Source organism: Anastrepha obliqua, chromosome 1 (genome assembly GCF_027943255.1).
Source record: "Anastrepha obliqua isolate idAnaObli1 chromosome 1, idAnaObli1_1.0, whole genome shotgun sequence".
NCBI lineage: Eukaryota > Metazoa > Arthropoda > Insecta > Diptera > Tephritidae > Anastrepha > Anastrepha obliqua.
In genome coordinates this window covers 110,824,377-110,842,138 of record NC_072892.1, presented here as the reverse complement: position 1 = coordinate 110,842,138, position 17,762 = coordinate 110,824,377, and positions in this window count along the sequence as shown.

Genomic DNA, 17,762 nt, shown 5'->3' with positions numbered 1-17,762 from the left:
CCAAGGGGAAAAAATGCGAGGAGATAAAAGCAAAGTTGGATGCTGTCTATGAGGACACTTTGCCATCTATGATCACAGTTAAATATTGGATCAACGAATTTAACTCTCCATTAGGCGCGTGGACTACGTTCGTAGTCCAACTTATTTTTCTGTTGTAATATTTTATAAAACATTTTTACTTAACTTTCGTTAGAAAAAAAATTAAAACAGTTAATTCATGTTCTTTTACGCTGTTTATGGTAATGGCAAGTTTTAAAAATGTTTGCAGAATTAAAGTGTTTAATGAAAAAAATCAATCAAATTCAGTCTTATAATAATAAACTAAACTTATATCTAATACAAACTGACCAGTAAACAATTATAAGGGTATACAAAGAGTAAACATAGTTCAAATATAGAGCCAAACAGGCGGTGCACACATCTCTCATATGTTCTTTGCATGCATATTTACCACATTTTTGCCAAATTCTTCTGATAGATTTATTACGTCTCCTTGATCGAGTATAGAATCGCCGAATACAGTTTACCTCGGGTTGTGGAGGCAGTAAGGGGCCTTCTAAACCAAGTAAGTGCCGGGCTCGGCGGCGCACTTCTTTTGACCCATTTGGAAGGATTGATCGTTCTTCAATTTGAGGTGTTATTAGCTTCCAAGTAATCATTCATTCCACAGGTCCACACGCGTTCGCGGTAACCGGTATTAATATTAATATATTTTGAATAAAGCCCCTGCTATGGCGGGGCTAAGATCCAGGCATCTTGGCTCTTACTTCTTTGCTACGCCTGCTGATATAGCTGGCGCTGACATTAAAAATTTGATGAATTTCATCAGCAGCACAAAGCGGTTAACGCAAATGCAGCATAGTTATCGTTCACAATCCACACGTTCCTAACCATCCCAGCACCACCTCTCCCCGCCCTCTCCCTACATCCCATCGGTCTTTCTCTTTCAGCTCACCTCCTTCATAATGGTATCACAAAGGATGAATCCATTTTTTCTTCGTCCAAGTGTGCTCATTCCTTGGGCAACCATATCAGCCTAACCTGATTAAAGGTGGGTGGATTACATATGTAATAGTTGCCTAATGGAGGGTTAAACGTGGGCGAACTTCCGACCAGGACACCCGGCAGACGTGGTTACCGAGGAAATCATTCAAAAAGCCCACGATACGATTCTCGCTGATCGACGAACGAAAGTGCGTAAAGTAACAGAGGCCAGATGTTTATCAACCGGAGCAGCAATTAATATTTTACATGATCAGTTGGCGATGAAAAAGTTGTCGGCTCGCGATTGCTGCCAAGTAACAACAAGCGGATGCGGCTGTTAACTTCGAAGCAGTGTTTGGAGCAATTTAAGCGAGATCCGAAGGAATTTTTGCGCCGAGTTGTCACCGCTGATGAAACCTGGATTCATCATTACGCACCAGAAACTAAGCAACAATCAAAACAAAACACACCAGAAACAAAGCAACAATCAGAAAATATTGAAGGAGACACGGCTGCATTTGGCGAAAAATAAGGCGCTGTTTCACCACGATAACGCACCAACACATTTATCCGGAGTTGTCGCCGCCAAACTGCGTTAATTGCGTTATAAATTGCTCCCGCACCCCTCGCGACGTTTTCCCTAAGATGAAGAAATGGTCGCGGGAAAAAATTTAGTTCAAACGAAAAAGTCATCGCCAAGACAGAGGCGTATTTTGGAGAGTTCGACAAATCCTATTTTTTGGAGGGATTAAAAAAATGGTCGGAGCGTTGGGAAAAGTGTATCTTTCTAAAAGGTGAGTACGTTGAAAAATAAAAAAAAATTGAAAAAATGGTGTCTTCATTTCTAACACGGGTACTTATTGAACCCCTCTCGCACTTATATAACTTCCTTTAACTCCAGTCGGAGCGTAGAGTTTGTTGTAAATTAAGCTTCATTGAACCAATTTTTTAAACTTTCGCTAAAAATATCGAACTCTAAACATTTTTTTATTTATTTAAACATTGAAATAAATATAAGAGCATCCGATTTAAAATCAAATAAACGCCGAATATGCCCATTTTGGAAAAAAAATCGTAATTTTGCTATTAAAGAAGTTAACGTCACTATTACCACCAGCTCACATTATTTCAATAGCCTCTCGTAAGGCCAACTTTGTGGCACCAATAAACTTTTGCAAATTCCTTAACAGTTACTATTCGCTTGATTCCAGGTCTGTATTATGAGGCGGGTGCGATACGAGTAAGACCTCACAGCTTCTGGTACGTCGTTGCTTTGATTGAACATAACACTCTTCTATTCGCAGCCCTCAATTTGGTCCAAATTTGTTTTGGGTCCATTCGTTAGATACCCATGAATCGAGCTCTTTTTTGAGATCAGCCCTGTGCGAATGGATCTAACAGTTTTTTAGTTACTCTTCAATTCCTTGACAATCGAAGTAGTTCTCATATACCGGTCGGGGGAGTCCGATTTCTACACACTTTAGCGACATTTTCGATATTTTGCTTTACCAGAGCAATGGATGTTACATATTATACAGGGTGAAGTCCAAAATAAACAAGACTGACGATATAAAAATGTTTTTGATGGCGCCATCTTTTTGATGAGTTAGTGCGGTGGACGTTACATCCTTAACAGACTTCCAGTGAAAGCTTGTTGGAATTCGGTTCGGTGGAAGCAAAGTTATTGCATCTAAAGTGTCATCGGTACAAAAATGAGTTTCGAACAAAGAGCTAATATCAATTTTTTTGTTTTAAAATCGGTAAAACGTTTACTGAAACATTTGAATTGATGAAAAAAGTTTGTGGCGATGATTGTTTATCTCATGACAAAATTCAAACACCAAAATTGTAAAATATCCTCGGCAAAACTGTTGTAAATCCCCCAATTTTGCTCTGATTGGCCTGAAACTTTGACACATTACCTTCCAGTAAAATTGCCATAACTCGCTCAGCTTTGCTCTGATTGGCGTGAAATTTCGGCACGTAATTGCAGAAGAGTCAGCCTTTCCAAATACGAAAAAGTTGTGAAAATCCACTACCAAACAACAAAACTGTGCAATCTCCACGGAAAAAGTGCTGTAACTCCCTCAATTTTGCTCTGATTGGCCTGAAACTTTGACACATTACCTTCCAGTAAAAGTGCTATAACTCGTTCAGCATTGCTGTGATTGAATTAAAATTTAGACACGTAAGTGCAGAATCGTCAGCCTTTCCAAATACGCAAAAATCATGAAAATCGGTTGTCAAACAACAAAACTGTGAAATCTCCACGGAAAAAGTGTTGTAACGCCCTCAATATTGCCCTGATTGGCCTGAAACTTTGACATATTACCTACCAGTAAAAGTGCTATAACTCCCTCGGCTTTACTCTGATTGCTGCTCCTAAATCGCCAGTATCTGTTGTCAAACACCAAAACTCTCAGATCTTCTTTGAAAAAGTGCTGTAACTCCCTAAACTTTGCTCTGATTGGCCTGAAATTTCGACATGTAATTGCAGAAGCGTCCGCCTTTCCAAAATCATTAAAATCGGTTGTCAAACACAAACCTGTGACATCTCTATGGAAAGAGTGCTACAACTCCCTCAATTTTGCTCTGATTGGCCTGAAGTTTTGACACATTCCCCTCCAGTAAAAGTGCTGTAACTCGAAAATACGGTTCTCTGTGACTTCTACCTATTCCGAAAATTGCATTTGGCCACGAAAGGTCCATCCAAGAGACTTGTACCAACATCCTGAAGGACATTCCGGTCAATCATCTTAAACACTCTTTTGAAAAGCTTATAGATCGCGCAAAACAAAGTGTCGAGGCCAGAGGAGACCATTTTGAATAAATAAACTTGAAGTTATCAAAACAGAGCTTCTTTCGTTGCTATTTTAACTCAGTCTGGTTTATTTTAGACTTCACATTGTACTTCTATATTAATTTATTTTATTGCATGTAATTAGATTAAAGCTTCACAAAAACACAGTTCGTTTTCTCTTAACTTGATAAAAATAATACTCACTTGTGAATATTACGCAATTCCATCACCTGTGTACTCGTATTTGTGCACAAATTTTTGTTACAATACGAAGCCGTACAAAAAAAGCTAACGCAGAAGTGACCATTTCATATACCATCAGAGAGGTGGTGTTATTGTTGTACCGGTTATAAAGAAGAGAACGCAATAGTTAATTTGTAGGTGAGCATTTGTATTGGGTTAATATTATATGATTTTGTTTTTTGCTACATTTGTTTTTGTTAATCGAACTAAAAGATGAGCACATTTGCTTTAAAATACATGCAGTAAATTTTTCCAGTAAAATAAATAAAGTAAAATATACAAAATTTGAAATTTACTTATTGTAATATTAAGGAAAAAATAAATATTTACAATAATTTAACGACAATGGCATGAGCCGTCTGTCGATTTATTTTTCATCAAATCAATTATTCAGTTTACGGGTTTTAAAACCAATTAAACTCTTTTATTAAGTAACCTCTGTATCTAGAGGCATATTTAATGAAACGCAAAAGTTTATTTCAATGATCATTTTCCCCATTGAGAATCTCAATCAGTTGGGAATCATTTTTTCGAAAAAGAATTTTCTGTATTCTTCTAATATTGGGCAGCGCGCCAGGAAATGTGCTATGTTTTCTAGCTCGCCTAAATCACACATTGAGCAAGTTTTATTTCCTGTGTCAAATCTGTTGTTATTTAAAATTACCATGTCACTTCTAGCCCTCATTATCCACATGCTTGATTCTATATCAGATTTTTTTAAAGAAACCAGACCTTTTGACCAATCTAATTCCTTATATATCCTATTATATTATATCCTATTTTTTTCTTCACTCATCTTATAGTAAATCATTTCAAGAATGTTGTGTCAAAATTTTAAGTGGATCGGAGCAGAACTCTCAAAGTTATAGCCTTTGTAGGCCCTCTACCTCGAATGCGGAGCATCGATAATTTTTCAGAGTCATTTTTTCAAACGCGTTTTTCCCGAAACGACTTCTTAAAAGTCGGTGCCAATCACAACTCCGAAACTATTCAACCGATTCTTTTCAAATTTGGCACACGTTTTCTAAATCAAAAATACCTCCCCCCCCCCCCCCCCACCGTTTTTTTTATTTTTTTTTTTTAAGGTTGTTTTTCACTTACAAATATGGCGAAATTTTTCTCCAAAAATGCTCGTTTTACGTTTTTTTGCCACCAAAACTATATTACAAAAATGAAAAAAAAAATTGTATTAATGGGGGGGGGAGCATTACGTCATACTTTAACTGAAAAATTCGACTTTTTTAGTTTCAGATGATTCTACGCAGAGCACCTCTCGAAAAACATATCTCCAAAAAAACTCTGTCATGGGCTTATTTGTCAATATTTTATTATTAATATTTTTTAAAAACTTATTGAAAAGATGTACAATAACATGCAACTGATTTTATTAAAGTATCTTAAGCCATATTTCTGTAAAAAATTCAAAAAAAAAGTGTTTTTTTTTTAGCGCTAAACCCTACCACCCCCTTAAGGATTTTGTATGTACATACATATTCATCCTCACCTGGTTGTGGTTTGTTAAAAGAAATTTTGCATCTTCTATCCAGCTTTCTGGTTGTATGTTGTTTATTCGCCAAATGACATCGCTTTTACTAAACAAGTTCTTTAGATTACTTTTGCAATATATCAACTTCCTCAAACCACCCGAAACCCCACACCTGTGCTGCGTTTGATTGTATTGAACGACAAACTGCAAGAAAAAGTTTCCATTTAGCTTCAATTGAAATTTCTTTCTTTTTTAAAAGACAAGTCCACGAAGCATTAATACCATTTTTTGCTGCAGCTGTTCTGTTTTCAACATATTTTTTAAAATTCATCTGAGGTTTTATTTCCACTCCTAAGTAAGTATATCGAGACACAGTCTGTATTTCTTCCTTACTACTGAGTCTCCCACCTTTTCCGAACACCATTATTTGAGACTTTGAGCGGTTTACTTAAAGTTCCACAGGTTGCAGTAGCTTTCAAAGTTATTAATCATCGCTTGTAGTTTGCCTGGGTGATCCGATAACAAAATGATATCATCCGCATACATTAGAAGTCTAATATTTTCCCTTCTATGTTTAATCCTCCTTCTAAGCTTTCATGTAAGTAGTTTATGTAAAGAGCAAATAGTATTGGCGACAATAAGCAGCCCTGTTTGACGCCTGAGTTTGTTTTGAATGTATCTGAAATTTCTGAGCCGTTCCATACAACTGTCTTTGTATCGCTGTATATATTCTCTATGAACTTCACTAGTTTCGTTGCAAGACCAATATGGTGCAGCTTATATATCAAGGCGTTTCTTGATACTCTATCAAATGCCGCTTTAAAGTCGACCAAATACGCGTAAACTGTCTTCTTTTCTTATAATTTTAAATGGACAATAGCAGCTAAATTGAATATATTGTCGACTGTGGAGTAATTCTTCCTGAAGCCGACTTGATACTCTTTTAAGATACTGTTCCTTTCAGTCCAAGAGGTTATTCTTTCGTTAATTATGCCCATCGTAACTTTAGCAATGCAGTTCATTAATGAAATTCCTCTGTAGTTTCCTATCAGGGCAGGATCCCCTTTTTTGAAGATAGGAAAAACTACATTGGTTCTAAAAGCCTCGTCTACTTTGCATTTTTCGCAAAGATTTGTGTAAGCACTTGCCATAGCAGTAATGAAAGTATCAGCAGCATTTTTTAAGAACTCGTAAGGAATTCTATGAATTCCTGGTGCTTTGTTTAATTTAACTTTGTTTAGCACAGATCTAACTTCGTCTGGTGAAAAAACTGCCTCAAGCAGATCGTCAGCGTGGAAGTTATGTGCATAAAAAATTTTCTTATCCTTAGCAGTAGGGCTCAGCAGATTTTCAAAATAAACCTTAAATTCATGCGTTTTATATGGCGGAACTTATTTCCAAAGCTTCACCCTTTATCTTCTTAACAAATTTCCACCAGCTAGCGCTATCTTTAATGTTGTTAATATTTTCTATAAGCCTGTTATACCATTCTTCTCTATTCCTTTTACATACTTCTTTAAAATATTTATTTGCTTTTAAGTATAACAATTTGTTTGTTTCATTATAGCTTTCTCTAAGGGTACTTAAACTTTGAAATGACGAGATTCTTGCTTCTTCACATTCTTTGTTAAACCACTCATTCTTGCCTAACCTTTTTGATTTCCTTGTGTACCTTATCGACGACTGCTCTATTGCTTCTTGGAGATCTTGAATATTAATATCTTTTACTCTACTTATAATTCCTATATTCTTATTTAAGTTTTCTTGATACTTCTCCATTTTCTGGATATTCCAATTCAAATTTGGCAATAAGCAACATTTTGACATTTTGCAGACTCTTCCACCCAACTTCAATTTAATTGGAAAATGGTCCGACCAACTTGTAAAATCAACTTCAACATCTAAAATTAATCGTTGTGATACCATACATACCTATAGTACATCTCTGTTGACTATAAAGTAATCTATTATCGATTCTCCCACTTCACTGATGAAAGTGAAATTTCCTTCGAGATCCCCTTTTGTACTACCATTTAAAACAATTAATCCGAAATCATTACAAAAATCAAGCAAAATCTTCCCTCTACCATTCTCTATCTTATCCTTTGAATTTCTTATTTCGAACCATGTACCGCCCCCTACCAAGTCTTGAAGTTGTTGTTGTTATTCCCCAATTCACGCATTCATATCGCCTATTAGAATGGGATTAATAATAATATCTTCTAGAAAAGTGTAATAATATTATTTATATCTTTCCGCCACTCAGCTTGTCCTATATATATGTGGGAATCAGTGTAAATTCCTCAAATTCGGTTTTAATCTTCTATCTATATATAGGGTCCGCCATATAACTTTACGGAATTAAAAATGCTATAAAAAAGAAACTACTCAATATTTTTCCAAACTGTTTTTTTTATTTTGAAGTACAATCCTTCCGGTTAATGATGGAATACAACTTCATTCATATGGCTGCCTCGGCTACTATACCAAGGTCTTTATGCAAAATTCGTCTCAATGATGTCTCCGAAATGTCCAATTGTTGAGAACGACGGTGAAATGATGTTCCTGGTGATTCACGAACACTCTCGGCCACAGCAGCAACATCTTCGGGTGTACTCACGCTTTTCGGTCGGTCAAGCGTTGGTTTGTCGATAAGCAACCCAGTTTCTCTTACTTTTTTCGCAAAGTAACGCACATACGCTTCATTCGGTGCTTTTCTTCTTCCCATTGCCGTACGTAATTTTCGTACACATTCTGCAACATTACCATGATTTTCAAAGTAATGTCGCAAATATTTCCCAGCGTTCTTTGAGCGTATACACAACCATTTTCGTTCAGCGGAAGAATAAAATTAATTTTCTGTCAAATCATATGACAGCTAAGTGTTACCATTCTTCAAATAATACCTAGTTCAAATCCGTAACGATAGATGGCGGACCCTTTATAAAAATGAAACCCGTTTTCCTTGGTCACGGCATCACGCGTGAATGGCTGGACCGATTTCACTAATTCTTTTTTTGTTGTATTTGTTATTATTAGGAGAAGGTTCTTACGGAAAAAAATATTAAGAAAATCTCTCAGAAATATTGAAAAATATACATTTAATTTTGCATATTTTAAAAAACGCGCGTGACGAATGTCAATGCCATTCACAGCCATAGAATATATTAAAAGAGCATCGTTTTTTCGGAAATGTGATTACTTAATTAAATTCGAGCATCATTTGTTCGGAAACTTGGTTACTTAATTAAATTCTAATTAAAAAAAAAATCTGTGGTAATCTGTGATAGTGATGTGCCAACTCGGAAAAAATATTACTAGATTTAACTCGAGTGAGTATTAAGTATTTAAAATAATATTTATTATCAATTAAACTATTTTTATAATCAGTAATCACAACATTTTCAAGAAAATAAGATAATTATTGTAGTATCACAAAGAATATTTTTTCCTTAGTTAAATTATATGCTTGAATTTTTTTTCGAACTCGAGAATTATATTAACGTTCTCTGATGGTAATGAACCATTTCTCTGTTGAGAATAGGACGATGATAGAAAAAGTAGGAAATGAAAGGGAGTGTTTCGAGTGTAGTGTTTTGAAAAAGTCAAATCGATGATGGTGCCTCTTAGTGTTGTTGACTTATTAACGTCTGATGCACAATCTAAATTGAAGATATCTTTCATGAATTTGATAAATGTTTCGTCATTTTTCACGTTTGTGTAAATGTAACTTGACCTATTCCATTGCAATTCCATTTTTCTCCTCCTCTATATCCATACAAAATATCTATCAAACAAATAAAATTAAAATTTTGTTTTGAAAATTGCAACCATTCCATCAATATTTTCTTATGACGTTGTCACGTTAAACTATCGTCAGTAAACCGACTTTACAGCCAACCTCTTTTTTTCAAATTAGAATTTAATTAAGTAACCACGTTTCCGAACAAACGATGCTCTTTTATATATTCTATGGCTGTGAATGGCATTGACATTCGTTACGCGCGTTTTTTAAAATATGCAAAATTAAATGTATATTTTTCAATATTTCTGAGAGATTTTCTTAATATGTTTTTCCGTAAGAACCTTCTCCTAATAACAACAAATACAACAAAAAAAGAATTAGTGAAATCGGTCCAGCCATTCACGCGTGATGCCGTGACCAAGGAAAACGGGTTTCATTTTTATATATCGGGTGTGTTTTTTAGAGGTTAGGTTTTCAAGTTGGCACTACTTTTTTCGTAGATGGTCTTTTTGACAGCTGTCACTTGATTTATGCTCAGTTTGGTTTGCCATTTCATAATGAATAGACTTACACCTGAAGAACGTTTGCAAATCGTGCAAATTTATTACGAAAATGATGATTCGGTTCGCGCGACCCATCGAAGAAAATTTTGTTCACCGATGAAGCTCACTTTTGGTTGAATGGGTATGTCAATAAGCAAAATTGTCGCATTTGGAGTGAACATAATCCACAAGCCATTGCTGAGACGCCGTTACATCCTCAAAAAGTCACTTTTTGGTGTGCTCTATGGGCAGAGGGAATCATTAGTCCATATTTCTTTAAAAATGAAGCCGGCCATAATGTTACAGTCAATGGAAAGCGCTATAGAGCCATGATTAATGACTTTTTCGTGCCTGAATTGGACGATGTTGATGTGGACGACCTTTGGTTCCAACAAGACGGCGCTACATGCCATACAGCCAACGCAACAATCGATTTATTGAAGGAAACTTTTGGTGAGCGCATTATCTCGCGCCGTGGACCTGTGGCGTGGCCTCCAAGATCGTGCGATATAACACCGCTGGACTATTTTTTGTGGGGCTATGTGAAGTCGCTTGTCTACGCAGATAAGCCCGAGACGATTGACGTCTTGGAAGAGAATATTCGGCGCGTTATTGCTGACATACGGCCCCAATTGCTGCAAAAAGTGGTCGAAAATTGGGCCTCTCGGCTGGAATTTATTCGAGCCAGCCGCGGCGGCCACTTGCCCGAAATCATTTTTAAAACATAATGGCAAACCCTTATCTTTATAATAAAGCTAAATTCTTGGTAAATGTTATGGACATTAAATTATATACGTTTTATTTCATCTTGAAAACCTAACCTCTAAAAAAAACACCCTTTATATAGATAAATATGTATAATACTCGCAACAAATACAAGACATTTTCAGGGGAAAAATTTTGTGAAACAACATCATGGCGGGAGGTGCTTGGCCAAACATCCAAAAAGGATGGTAAGCGCCAATTATATAGTATATGCTCGTATATTATATATATTAATATATATAAATATATATTTATTATTCCAAATATTAAATTTTGATAACTTTATTCCGCATAAGTTCCCCATTTTTCAGCTTAAAGGTTTTCCTTTCAAAGCGTTCGTTGTGACAAGCACTCGAGTTCCGCGCGTTGCGTCAAACCGAAATGAACAGGTGAAGGTTGTAGATAGACGATCCTTTAACAATATTTCAAACACAAGAAAGACATTTTCGTTTAAAAGTATATATTTTCATTTGTCTATCTCAAAACTTAAGGAGAAAACCTGCAATCTGGGTTAAATTATATTATATATGAACATTTTGTAAGCGTAAGTTATTGTGATCGGTTAGCTCCGATCTGTTAGGTTATCTAAAATGTCTCCAATATTTTCCGTCTCAATTGAGTGGGTCGAATTGCATACAACCACCGTCTTATTAATATTGTCATAGTCATTCATACAACAAAACAAAGAAACATCTACACTTGGGCTATTGGTGGCAATGAACGCGTCATCAAAAAGCTAAAAATAAAGAAGAAAAAGTAGTGGGGAGATCTAATTTATGTATATGCAAAAATAAAGAGATTGATTTGCGAATTAATGGATAAAATGCAAAGTGCAATATAAATTGAAATTAGTAGATGCACGGAATAAAAGTAGGTATAGTCAATTGAAAATGATTAGTGCAAAATATAATATAAAGCATGGATGAGATGAAGGCACAAGTAGAAACATCCATTCAGGCGAACCAAATACAATTCCCAATTCACGCTAGCAGTTTTTAAAAAATTTGCTAAGGCATGAATGCTTCTCTGATATGGCATACATACAAACGTATACATTTTTATGTACAACCAACTGTCTCTTTACACGGTCTTTTTTTACACGATTTTGAAATAACACCATTCCCTAACACATTTTTTACGCGAAATTTTCGTTCTTGCACGAATCTCAAAACAAAAAAATGATTTTTCAAAAAAAAAACATAATTCTTATTAGGTTCGCAACTAAGTTCCCGCTGTTTGTCAATAGATGCCGCTACCAGTGTGTGGTAGTCGATTCTAACATAACCTCAACGTCATAAACCAAGCTTAGACATATGGTAAATAAACTGCTTCGACACATTAGTGATTTTGTTTTGGTATCATATAATTTTGGTTTTGTGAAAATGTCTGATTTTGTGCCGAATAATCGTCATTTGCGAGAAGTGTTGATTTTCCTCTTTCATTCGAAAAAAACGGCGGCTGAAGCACATTGAGAGCTACAAAAAGTTTATGGAGACGCTGCTTTAAGTGAAACAACGTGCCAAGATTGGTTCCGTCGCTTCAAAGACGGCGACCGTCCGCGTGAAGGAAGGCCAAAAACCTTCGAAGACGCTGAATTGGAGGCATAGCTCAATGAGGATCCGTGTCAAATGCAAGAAGAGCTTGTTTCAGTATTAGGAGTTACCCGCTAATCCATTTCCAAGCAATTGCATGCTTTGAGGATGATTCATAAACTGGGGACTTGTGTTCCTTATGAGTTAAAACCAAGGGATGTTGAACTTCGTTTTTTCGCCTGTGAACAACTGCTCCAACGGCAAAAAGGGAAGGGTTTTCTTCATCGCATCGTAATGGATGATGAAAAATGGATTAATTACAGCAACCCAAAGAAAAAAAGTCATGTGGAGTGACCGGTTATGCTTCTACGTCGTCGCCTCGGCCGAATATTCACGCTGCGAATGTTATGCTATGTATTTGGTGGGACCAAGTTGGTGTTATTTATTATGAACTGTTAAAACCAAACGAAGCCATCACTGGGGATCGGAAGCGGCCGCAATACGCGGAGAAGCATGAAAAGTGATTCTACAGCGGCCTCACATTGCCAAACCCGTTAAAACCTACCTGGAAACACTGAAATGGGAAATCCTACCCCACCCGCCCTATTACGCCCTCCGATTATCACCTGTTCAGATCGATAGCACATGGTTTAGCTGACCAGCAGTTCCATTCATATGAAGACATCAAAAAATGGCTTGATCCTTGGATAGCCTCAAAAGATGAACAATTTTACCGCGACGGTATACGAGATCTACCAAAAAGATGGAAAAAAGTAGTAGCCAGCGATGGACAATACTTTCAATGATTCACTTGTAACCATTTTTTTAGAATAAAGTTGTATTTTCATCAAAAAAGCAGCGAGAACTTAGTTGCGCACCTAATAAAATAAATAATATAAAGTAAAAATGTAAAATACATACATATGTTCCTTCAAAAACAATGCAATCAGTCCATTTCAAAACTAACCAAGTCCGACTGTGGCCGCCGCACACTGGGGATTTTTGTACAGAGATGCGGAAAAAAGTATACATCCCAAAAAATATTTACATTTTTACTACTAACGAAGTTGAATATATTTGTGTATGAAAAGAACATGTTTAAAAACTATTTTTTAAAAAAATTTTAAAAAACAATGTTTTTTAAAATTCATAATTTTTTTTTTTTTTTTTTTTATTAATTTAAGCCATCAAATATTTACGCACAGGATACATGTAAGTTCATAATTCTGAATTACCCTCAAAATGTCAAAACAAAATTAAAAGTGTTTCGTTATCATTATGCACACACTAGAAAGCGTTTAAGCGTTTAGTTATTATCATTGCCAAAAAATAATCAATGGCGCCTGGTGGCACCTGCAATTGATTAAAACTGAAAGAAACACTATTAAGCAACACGTTGATACTAGTTTCTGACCGTAGGTAAATGTAGCTCAACTTGCAGATCCAAGAATATGAAGGAATATGATTTTTTTTTTTTCGTAAAATTAATTATAAATAGATAATCAAATGCTTCACAGCCTTTGTTCTTCCGGCTAAAATATATAAAAATATCGTACCCTAAATGAAAAATAAAAAATTGGAAGTCGGCTCAAGCAAAAGGAAAAAACCACCTTGGGCTTTGAAGTTTTTTCTTAGTCAGTTCAATACTATAAAAAAATTATACTTTTGACATATCTATAAAAAAAAACTGTAAGTCGGAGTTTAGTAATTCTTTTTGATTTTATTGTTGGTTCTATTCTGGAATTTAGAAATACCATTAAACATTGCGTAGGTGGTATGTTGCAAATTTGACTTTTTTCCGCTAAATCCCCAGTGTGTGCCGTAGCCGGATGGGTTGATGCGTGACTACTATTTGGAATTCACAGAGAGAACGTAGGTTCGAATCTCGGTGAAACACCAAAAATTAAGAAAAACATTTTTCTATTAAAAAGCTCCTCATAAAAAAGGAAATATCTGCCGTTCGGAGTCGGGTTGAAACTATAGGTCTCTCCATTTGTGGAACAACATCAAAACGCACGTTACAAATAGGAGGAGGAGCTCAGCCAAACATCCAAAAAGGGTGTACGCGCCAATTATATATATATAACTCCGACTGTGCATTAAATTTTCTACGTAACATTTAGGTCGCGTTTAGTTGGATAACAAGTTGGCGCAAAATTAATCATCCAATTTTTTTTTAATCACTTTTTTTATAAAAAAATTATTTTTAGTGGGACAAGCTCCATTGCTTGTCTGTTTGTCTATTGCAGCTGTTTAGTTCACAAGTGTTAAATATGATTGACGCACGATGGCATTTGCAAAAATTACAAATCTTCCGATAGGGTGACTAATTTTGGATCACCTTGAATTCGAAAAAGCAAAAAACGACCAAAAATAACCAACGAAAAAAACCAATAGAAGCCGTTAATAAATTGGATAAAACCTGACAGATGGGCTGGACACATCTGACATAGTAACTGTATGTATGTATATGATATTTATTGGCGATAGCATTTTAGTCCGTCCGTAATAAACGCTTGTTATCAAGTAGCGATGAATAGTTGCAAATTTAATTTTCATTCCTAATTTCATTTGAATCTTTATAAATTTCTTATACAGTGAAATTAAATTTTCTTTTTGTAATTTCATTATTATTTCTTTTGCACGGTTTAGAATTTCTTGATTTTACAAGATTTTCTAAAGTTATGGAACGTATCTCTAAATTTACCATACCTCCAAATTTACCATGTATTTTTTTACACGATTTTTTGTACGCCTTTTTTATAGAACGTATCTACTGTGAAAGAGAGATCGGTGTATAACTTGCCTGCATGTTTTGCAGTTCTTCGCAATTTTTTGTTATAAAATTATAGTTCTAAAAATGCTTGTGTATGTACTATGAATATGATATTTGTTATTTTTTTTTTTTTTAATAAAATAAGTTATGGTTTTACGCAACAAATAAAGTTTTGAAAAAGAATCAAAGTTCTTTTACATTAAAATCTTCAAAAAAGATATTTCTAGTGAAAAAGCAAACTAAAGGGTGGTTAAATTTCAAAGGCCGATGTTGAATGTGACCACACCTAAACGTCAACGACACCGTTGGACTTCTTTCTTTGGGGTTAATTGAAAGAAAAGGTGTACGTCGATAAGCCAGCAGCAATTCAAGAGCTAAAGGATGAGATAATTCGGCACTTCATTAAAATTCACTAAACATACACTCACGCGCGTGTTTTTACTTATTTTTATATGATACTTATATTCGAATTATTTTCATTAAAATTAAATGCAAATGCATTTGTCCATACAATCACTTTCCAATTTTAAACGCGAATAAGAAGAAGATTTGAATGACAAAAGAATGGAAATGAAAACAAAAATATGAACAAAAATTAAGTATTACAGTTTAGTGTTAATGATGGGGATGGGGGTTATTGTGCCTTCTTACTACACACACGCATTTGACGTTTAACTTTTTGGTTAACGGAATGGAGTTCTACGCAAAAATAGTGTGGCTTGAGTAGCCGGAGTTGAACTGATAAGAGTTATTTTGTTGAAAGGAAACGAGTTTTTTAATAAAGACAACTACGACCACCCTATTTGTTATGCAGACATGATAATCGAATTTGTGTGGAGAAAATCTGTTTATAAAAGGCATGAGAGCCCGTTTGTAAAACTGATCGAAGCAATACAATACACTTATAAACCGTAATTTTTGGCTTTTAATTACTTTGTTAATTTTTGTGATACGCTTAATATCATTGTTTTTAAGTTTCGATGAGTTGTATGTGTTTATTTTTAAAAATATTTCTCAATTTTAAATTACAGCAAAAAATACTGCAGTTTTACAATCAACCCTCCACTGAACATCTCAGCATACGAACTTCGTTTTTATTTCAGCTGTATGGCAACACCAACTTTTCGCTAAATTACAGAACTTTCACATTAAATTACTTAAAAACTATAAGCCTCCGGAGGGTGTGGTTTTCAGTTTTAAGATGGGGATACACCCCTCTATTCCGCCCTTTTAACCTTTTTTTCAAAGCAATATACATTATACTAAATTTTTCCCAAAAAACACTTTTATCAGTTGCAGTGGCTTCTTTTAGTATTTTGAATATTGTATTTCATCCACACTTGGAAAATATTTAACGTAATTTTTGGTCGTGAAAATTTATACAATTAACCTCTCTGTGATATAATTTGTTGATCGCTGTACTGTCATAACGTAATTAATATCCCCATACGTAACGAGCAAACAACAAAAATAGGGGATATTTAATTCTTCCTCGATCCAATTGCAAATAATTATAACACATTTCACTCAATGCATTTATTCAAAACTTCCTTTCGAAGCTCGGATATTATTTCATACAGGAGGCAACCGAAAAAACTATTAAGAGTAATTAAAAGCTCAAACTATAAATAAAGAGTATAAAGCAGCATTGCTGAACCACATTTGGCAAATGCATCTGGTTTGTGTTGGGTCATTGATTGAGGGTCACTGCATCATAAGTGGTGTTATATAGTATTTATATTACTTCAATTTACATCTGTTACCTATTTACTTAAAAATTATCATGGTCATGCGGTCAACATGCGGGCATTCATCTCAAAGCAATGCATTTTTGTATGTTTGCAATTTTGTAACGTTATGCTACGCTCTCGCAAAAGTATGTATGTATGTATGTATGTTCATACTTATTATTTACTTTAGGCAGCTTAACAGACATACATACACACATACACTTAGCCTACCGTTAGCTTGTATACAATTGCGTGTTCTCTTTACTAATCTCTCCCAATTTCAAATAGCTTAACATATTTATAAATTTGACTAGCAATAATGAACTGTATTTTAAACCGGAATAAACGAGCATTAGGATAGTCCCTTTACATACATACATACATACGTCACGGAATTTTTTATAAAAGAAATTGAAATGGTTTACAAAAATAAAAAAAGCTTATTTATTCTTTATGCGTATTTGAAGTTCGTAATTGTTTTAATTTAAAAAAAAATTTTTTTTGAAGTTTTCATTTTTATATTTAGTTTTACTCAAGCTTTCGCTAGGTGACCCTATTTTTATGGTTTTGATGTGATAACGTCTCATTGCATTGAATGAACTGCAAGCGAAAGCGCGGAAGGAACGACAAAGCAAACAAAGCAAACGAACGGCAACGTTCGACATCTTGCTCTCCCCTACTTAAGTGAGCGTATATATGTATGTATATGCGCATATGTACATATATAAATTCACGTATTTGTAATGGCATATGCCTTCTTATTGATTATTATTAATTTGATTTACTTGAAGAATTTAAAATAAAACCAAGTTTGTTAATAATACCTGTTGTTTTAATGTTATTATTATTATTTTTTTATTATATCTGAAGGAAAAAATGTATGGTAATATTTACCATATCTATACTAATATTATAAAGAGGAAAACTTTGTTTGTTTGGTTGTAATGAATAGGCTCAAAAACTACTGGACCGATTTTAAAAATTCTTTCACCATTCGAAAGCTACATCACGAGTAACATGGATTATATTTTATTTTGGAAATAGGGCTCGAGATATAGGTCAAAACGTGGACCCGGGTAACCTTCGGATGTGTATGTACAATATGGGTATCAAATGAAAGCTGTTGATAAGTGCTTTAATACGGGGTAATTTTCATACC